This window comes from Malania oleifera, chromosome 4 (genome assembly GCF_029873635.1).
Source record: "Malania oleifera isolate guangnan ecotype guangnan chromosome 4, ASM2987363v1, whole genome shotgun sequence".
NCBI classification, from domain to species: domain Eukaryota; kingdom Viridiplantae; phylum Streptophyta; class Magnoliopsida; order Santalales; family Ximeniaceae; genus Malania; species Malania oleifera.
This window is the reverse complement of record NC_080420.1, coordinates 37,705,660-37,713,426: the sequence shown is the minus strand read 5'-3', so window position 1 is coordinate 37,713,426 and position 7,767 is coordinate 37,705,660.

The window sequence follows — 7,767 nt, the reverse complement described above, 5'->3', positions numbered from 1 at the left end:
GAATACACATGGAAAATAAATAAATAACTATATAAATATAATATATACATATATATTCCCTCAGAGCTTAAAGATACGTGAAGCCCGAAGGATAATACCCTAGCATTAAAATCATAGGGATATACCCACAAAAAAATACTTACTAAAATAATACCAAAATATTAGAAATAATGGATATCTCCATACAAAATATAAACAAAGGATATAGTTGAAAATTCCATAAATATGTGAAAATAATAGCCCTAATATATTATAATGATAATACATTACCTATAATAATAATACTACTATAATAATAACACATATATATATCTCATAATATTAATAACACATAAATACCAATACGATATTATAATACCACTTTAACATATATATATATATATATATATATATATATATATATATCATAACACGTAAATATTAATACTATACCATAATAATACTACTAGACTAATAATACATATATATCATAATTTTACTAACTATACAATATGATACTAATATATCTTAACAAATACATGCAAAAACCCTAACTATAAATAATCAAAACTTTAACATAACACTAATAAAACCCGAATGTTAACAATAAAGGAAACATTTTAAGAATATGACAACAAATCAAACCCTAAAAGTTAAAGGTAATATAAATAAACATGGAAACAAATAAGACGAAATTATGGAATTAGACAAACCCTAAAATAAATATACAATGTCAATCAAATCCGCAATAATATACAATAATATGAAAATAATCAAATGTGCCATAATATGGAAATAAGTCAAAAATCCTAAAAAATATGTACTGATAATTTGGAAACATATGAGACCCTAAAGTTGAAATGTGATAACAATATAGAAACACTCATAACCCTAAAATTAATAAGCAATCTATATAGAGGCAATTAAACCCTAAAAATATTATTAACATGGAAACCAATCAAGACCCTAAATATAATAGGCAATATGTATAATAATAATAATAGCTTGGAAATAATTAGAGCCTTACAATTAATGTACAATAACAACGTGGAAACAAATTAAACCCTATAATACACGTGCAATATATACAATAATGGAAACTGTTACACAAGTAATATTATGGGAAGCAATTTAAACCCCAAAGTTAACAGGTAAAACACGTGACAATAATTATGGAAATAATTTAAAACCTTACCATTAATATATCATGACAATATGAGAGACCAATCGAACCAGAGGTGCATCTGGACCTTCGGGTATGTGTGTGTGTCGCCAGAGGTCCTGGGGTGCTCGGGGGAACTACTGCAACTGGGGTTGAGGGCCGCTGCTACTGCCGGAGCTGACGTCGGAGATAGGCGTGAGGGCACTGCGGGATCTCACTAGGAACAGCAGCAGGAGGTCATCGGAAGTTGGCTGGTTCAGCAAAGCTTCGAAAGATTAAGGCTGTGGCGGAGAGCTCTGCCGGTGCGTGGCAGGAACAGAGGAGGTCCTGCGATGGCACTGAATTGATGGGGAATGGTCGTGGCTGTCTGTGCTGGTGTCTTGGCCGGAGCAGGAGATCTACTGGTGCTGGCTATGATTCGGGGCAGTGCTGTTGGTTGGTGAATCTGGTGTTGGAACCAGAGATTGCTACACCGGGTACAGAGGGAAGCTGGTAGTATGCTCGGGGCTGCCTTGAACTGCAAAAGGTGGGGCTTGGTTGCTGGAATGGTTTGCGGGTGAGTGTAGGGGGTGTGCGATGATGGGTTCGAGGAGACGACTGGCAGGAAGAAGAAGAAGAAGAAGAAGAAGCAGAAAAGAAGAGTTTTTTTTTTTTTATTGTCTTTGGCCTCCATTCCTCTCCGTGTGTCCTGGCCTGTGCGTGCAGCGCCCCATTATATAAAAAAAAATTCTGGAAAACCCTAAAAAAAAAAAAACTTCCTTTTTGATTTTCTTTTTCTGCTTTTACTCTTATGGTAATAATAAAAATAGAAATAATAATAATAATAATAATTATCATAATAATATAAGGATCAATAAGGTAATAATAATAATAATACTACTACTAATAGTAAATAATAATAAATAATTATAGTAAAAATAAAAATGAAGATACTATCAGTAAAATAATAATAATAATAATAATAATAATAATAAAAATAAAGTAATAATACTAATATTAAAAGTAATAAATAATAATAATAATGATAACATTACTAAAAATAATAAAAATAATAATAGCCAAAATGAGATACTAATGCTAATAATAATAATAATAATAATAATAGTAATAATAATCCAGAATAATTATAATAAATTAATAATAATAATAATAATAAATAATAAAAATAATTATAAGAAAGTAATAATAACGATAATAAAAATACTAATAATAATAAAAATAATAATAATAAAATAATAAAAGAAAACCCCTTGTTCTATTTGGTTAGGGCAAAAATAGGGTGTCTACATAGAGGAAATAGAAGCAAACAAAAGAAGTAGGAATGGATAGTAAAGAAAAACTCATTGGCACCCAAGGAAGAATAGGTACCCAAAGGGAACACGTGATTCTTGAAGTGTTTCTTTAGGACCTAGGATTAGGAATTAAGTTTAGGACCTTAGGTAGATTCAAACCCCACCTAGGTGAAATGAATAAGTGTTGAAAAAGTAAATTGTCTTTATGATAAAATGAAAACACTTATTTTTTATTTGTGCTCAAAATATGAAAATTTCAATTTTCGCTTTTTAATTTGTATTAAATTTTTTTTGCTGGAAATCTCTTGAGAATCATGCTAATATTAATGAGTTCATCTGATTAAAACCAATACAATGCTTTAATTATTTCTATCTTGAAAATTGGTTAACCTCCATTTGAAATATTGGCTATTGCTTTATGGGATGAAATAGCATGTGCTCCAAGCTTGGTAATTGGAAAAACCTTGTTTTCTCTTGTGAATTTCTGAGGTTTTTATTCTTTAATTCAAAAGCATGCTATGATGTATTTTGATGATTTATGCTCTTGCTTGGATATATAGTAGAATTTTTAAAAGCATAGCATAACATATCCTATACATGGACTTAAGCTTTAGTAAAAGCTTCATAACAACTTTTGGAAAATTTGCATTGAATGATTAATCTGCATCATAGGGTATAATTCTTAGAAATCATCATTTATTTGTTTGCACTCACCTCACCACCATGGAATCTTAGATTAAGGAGGAGAAATCATTTTTAGGAAAAATGAATTGTGTCTCTCGTTTTGATGATGATCAAAGGGGAAGATGATTGTTTAGTGTACTCTAGGATAAGAAAATACTGTGTGGGGTTATGTAAGGGGGAGAAGTGAAATGCATCAGGGGTAGAATGTATATGGTAATTCAAAGATAATATGAAAGTTCTAATTGCTCACTTGTTTTATTTTGAATGAACTTTCTATCTTGTGAAATGCATGTTTAAATCTCTAATGGATATGAAAATTTTAGTTAAATCCTTTTTGGCCTTTTATGCATATAGTAAGGGGGAGCAAAACTTTGATTTATTTAACAATATGCATAATTTTAGGGGGAGCTTTAAAATATACACTATACAAGAACCCCAATGGTTTTCCATTATCAAAAAGAAGGAGAATGTTAGCCTTAGAGGCTACGTAAGCTTAATTGTCTTATTTTGATGATAACAACCCATTAGTGGTTCTAGATTAGCTTATCTTTGCATATCAAGTCATAGTAAGTATAAATACAAATACAAAGATTAAGTAGATTCTTAATAGGTTTGACATCATCAAAAGGGGGAGAATGTTAGCCTTGATGGCCACACTATCATGGCTTATTGTGTTCTGATGATATTAAACTACTTGTTGTTCCTGGTGTCTTCCATCTTTGCAAATTATGCTTAGTACAGGTACAAGTGACACATTCACAAAGTACTGGATCGAAGGCAAAGATTGGATCGAGTTGATGATGGAAGTAGGAAAGATCAAAATGTCACGTACTCGGATGAACCCATGCACAACTGATGGAAGCTTCATCATTGAATTATTTGTAATAAGGGTTGTGTGTGATAGGAACTTGTTGTAACTCTTGTGTTTTGTTTCTGCATAATTTATGAGCAAGAGTTAAGTCAATGCATGCATACTAGGACACTTGAGTTTATAGGATTGCACTAAAAGTTACAAACTCACATTTATGGTTTTCAAAGTTAAATTCAAAGAGTTTGTCAAAAACAATCTTAAACTCAAAATATGTTTTCAAAGTGGCATGTTTTTAACAGCCTACTTTTAAGAACATTTTTATACTTGGTCCCAGTTTGTCAAAGCATGGTTAATGTTCTAAAGCTTTAAGAAAGTTACGTATATTTTTGTAAAGGGACATTCTAAGTGTATAAGATATCAAATGATCTTTCAATTGTGTTTTCATAAATCAAGATATCTTATATTTGAGGAAAAGCTCACTTGGACAAGTTTTGAACTTCATTAGGCTTAATATCTTTCTTATATTTTGTCCAAGAAATGTTTTAAGTCATTAAAAGGCTTTTTGATAAGGAAAAACAAAGCAATCGTCGATTGACATAGTGTACTCTTGAGTCCTAAACACATTTCGGTATTTGAGGCATAACTTTTACTGGAAAGGTCTAAAAAGGACAATCTTGGTGTCTCTGGAAAGCTAAGAAAAAATTCCACAACTTTCATGTTGATGACATTTTCTAATTCAGGGTACTCATCGACGAGAACATGCGATTTTTCAACGAGTGATTAATTAACACTAGTCGACGAGTGCAAGGGACTAGTAAACGAGCCCAACGGGCAGAACTACTCCAACAGACGAAAAACAGGTAATTTACCAAATAAAGTATCTTTTCTTCTCCCGAACAACTAGTTAACGGCTCGTTTGGCTCTTGGTCTATAAATACAAGTTATTAGACTTGTATTAACATGGTTTTGAAGGTCTTTGATCATTCTTAGTGAAAAACATTATTTTATACAAAACCTAGCACATTGCATATTAGTTCTTCATTACATGTGCCCATTCTCCCTTACCCACTTATTATGTTTGATTCAATTCTTGAGAGAATAGTGTGAGATTTGGGTTGTAATTTATATTTTCTCATTATAGGAGCATTGTGTTGTATTTCCATCTTCTTGTGAGGTTGCTTGTTAGGTTCTTTGTGAACTGTTTGGTGAAGGTTCGTTGTGAACTAAAGTGAAGGCTTTTAATGAGCGCGGTAGAGATTTGTTCCCAAGTGTAGTGTTTGGTACCCGAGTTGTAAGACTTGCTCTTCCTGTGAAGGAGTACTCATAGTGGATTGTGGAATCCTTAACTTGGTGGTAAGGCGTGAACGTAGGCTTAGTGTCGAACCACATTAAATCTTCGGTGTTACGCTTTCTCTCCCTTCACTCTTTTATTTATATCTTGTGCATGATTTATATTTCATATATTGTGATATAATTACTCGTATCTTGTCAAGCATTCTATTTTGTAAAAAAATACGCATTTTGCGAAAAGAGTATATTCACCCTTCCCCCTCTAGACTACGTACTCCCAACTGGGACGATTAACACCATAGTTTCTGAAGAATGAAAACTTGTTCATTGACTTTGTGTTTGTCTCTTCTTTTTTCAAAGCCAAGTTCTCCTCCTACTTTTTTCTTGTCTTTGGGATCCCCTTTTGAGAATCCAACCAAGGTTTTTATAAGCCAAGATTGAAATTGGAAGCATTCTCATGTCTTGTCATGTGTCCTTGTGTAAATATGGAGCTTGGACTAATGGGCTAACTAACTATATTTTAATTTGTTAAGCCCATGCCCCTTTTTTAAGTCCACCATTCATGAGACTCAATGTACTTTTTTTATGAATTTGAGCCTATTAGTATAATTAGCCAAATGTTCATATATTTAATTTAACTAATTAAACATTTTTTTAAAATTTGCATTGCAATTTTTTTACTTCTACAAATACCAATCAAACCACTCAACTTGAAAACAAATTAGGTTTTTGATTCATTTATTTAATTTTCAAGACATATACTTTGTTGATTAATTTTCCCAACTTAATTTATTAAATTGATGTTGTTTTCCTAATTACAGTTGAATAGAAGGGTAAAATATTTTAGTTTATAAAGGGTAAAATTAATTTTTTTTTATGCAAACTTAAAGGTTGACTAGCGGTTAATTAATGACAAGTTCATATTGTCACTATAAATAAATCTTATGGGTAAAGAAAAAATGAGAAGAAAATAAAATTGTAATTCTCATTACAATGAATGAAACGTGAACACTAGGTAATTGAGGAGGATACAAGAAGGGGTATTTAAACTAGATTACATGATATAGTTGCAAATCAAGACGATATCTTAAATCCCATGAAATATGAGATAAAGGATTGTTATGATTCTCATAGAATCTAAAATATTCGTAGGCTTTCTGAAATATTCATAGATTTTATTAGAAGTCCATAAAATCTACTTTGTTGACATATATGCTCCTTAGATATATGTTTTTTGAATCAATAAGCTATGATTTGTTAACATATATGGTCCTCGGATTTTTATTATGATGATTGACTTCGGATCTTCGACGCTCCTTAGACTTTATTATGATGATTTGTCTCGGATCTTTGACATTTAAATATGTAGTGGACAAAACCGTCAACGGTTTGATGAAACAATCTACGGTTTCCTTCTGAGTTTGTTTTTACCTAAAACCGTTGATGTAACCGTCAACGACATCACTATCATTGAGTGTGCCAAGCTATGATGTATTGGTAATAATGAGTCTTTTTGATAGTTTTAGAAACTAAGGATATTGAGTATAACGTTCAAAACTCAAGGAGTTCGCTGGATTTTATACTCTAAATGAAATAGTAACATACCTCATTTTGATGGTTTCAAATATGGAGAAAAGAGAAAACCAAAATATCACCAAGGCATGAACATACAATTGGAGCATTTCACTGAGCATCCCATGTGCTTACTTTCCTATATTTTTATTTTTCTATTTTAAAGCTTGATCTTTTATAAACCCTTAATCAATACGAGTAGCAAATAAATCTACTATTGATAAGCAAGATGATTAATTTTCATAGTGTCAAATGATTCAATAATTATCTCCAATAAATTGCATGTATTGATAAAAGATATACATCATGGGTTCTTTCGTCTCCACTGACACAACAATCTCCCTCATAATTCATACCATTTACACAAAAGCATACATAAAATAAGTGCTAAATAAAATGTTATTATTTCATCAACTCCCACACCTTTTCTACAAACATGATTAGTCGCGCAACATAGTTTATCTCTCATTAATGATTGCAACTATTTGGGATGATTTTCCAAAACATTCATATAACTTTTCCTGCTCAGAGTTGGGGAAACAACTCATAGTAGGCTTTGTCCTGAAACTTCTCATTCTTTTATAAAGTAGACTGATTCCAAACTATTTGCAATCAAAAGTTGGACTCTTGTTTTCATAGAAATTTGCTTTGTTCTCCAAGGAATAGTTTGATCTTGAATTCGAATAGCAATTATAGACGTTAAGAAAGTAGATATCTAGCTTTTAGTTAGATTGTTATTATTATCATCACTTAGTTAGATTGTCTTCAATCGAGCTAGGTATATTCACAAACATGTAAGATACATAATTTGGAGAAAAAACTTACTAGATCCAAATGCATGGAAAAATCATTTTCTTCTTAGTTCATAATGATATATGGAGTTGAACACTTTTTAATATGTATGCAAACTTACACTTGTGAAATTCCTTTGCTAGCCGCACATGAAATCTCAATATTCGACAGTCTTTGGTTGCCCA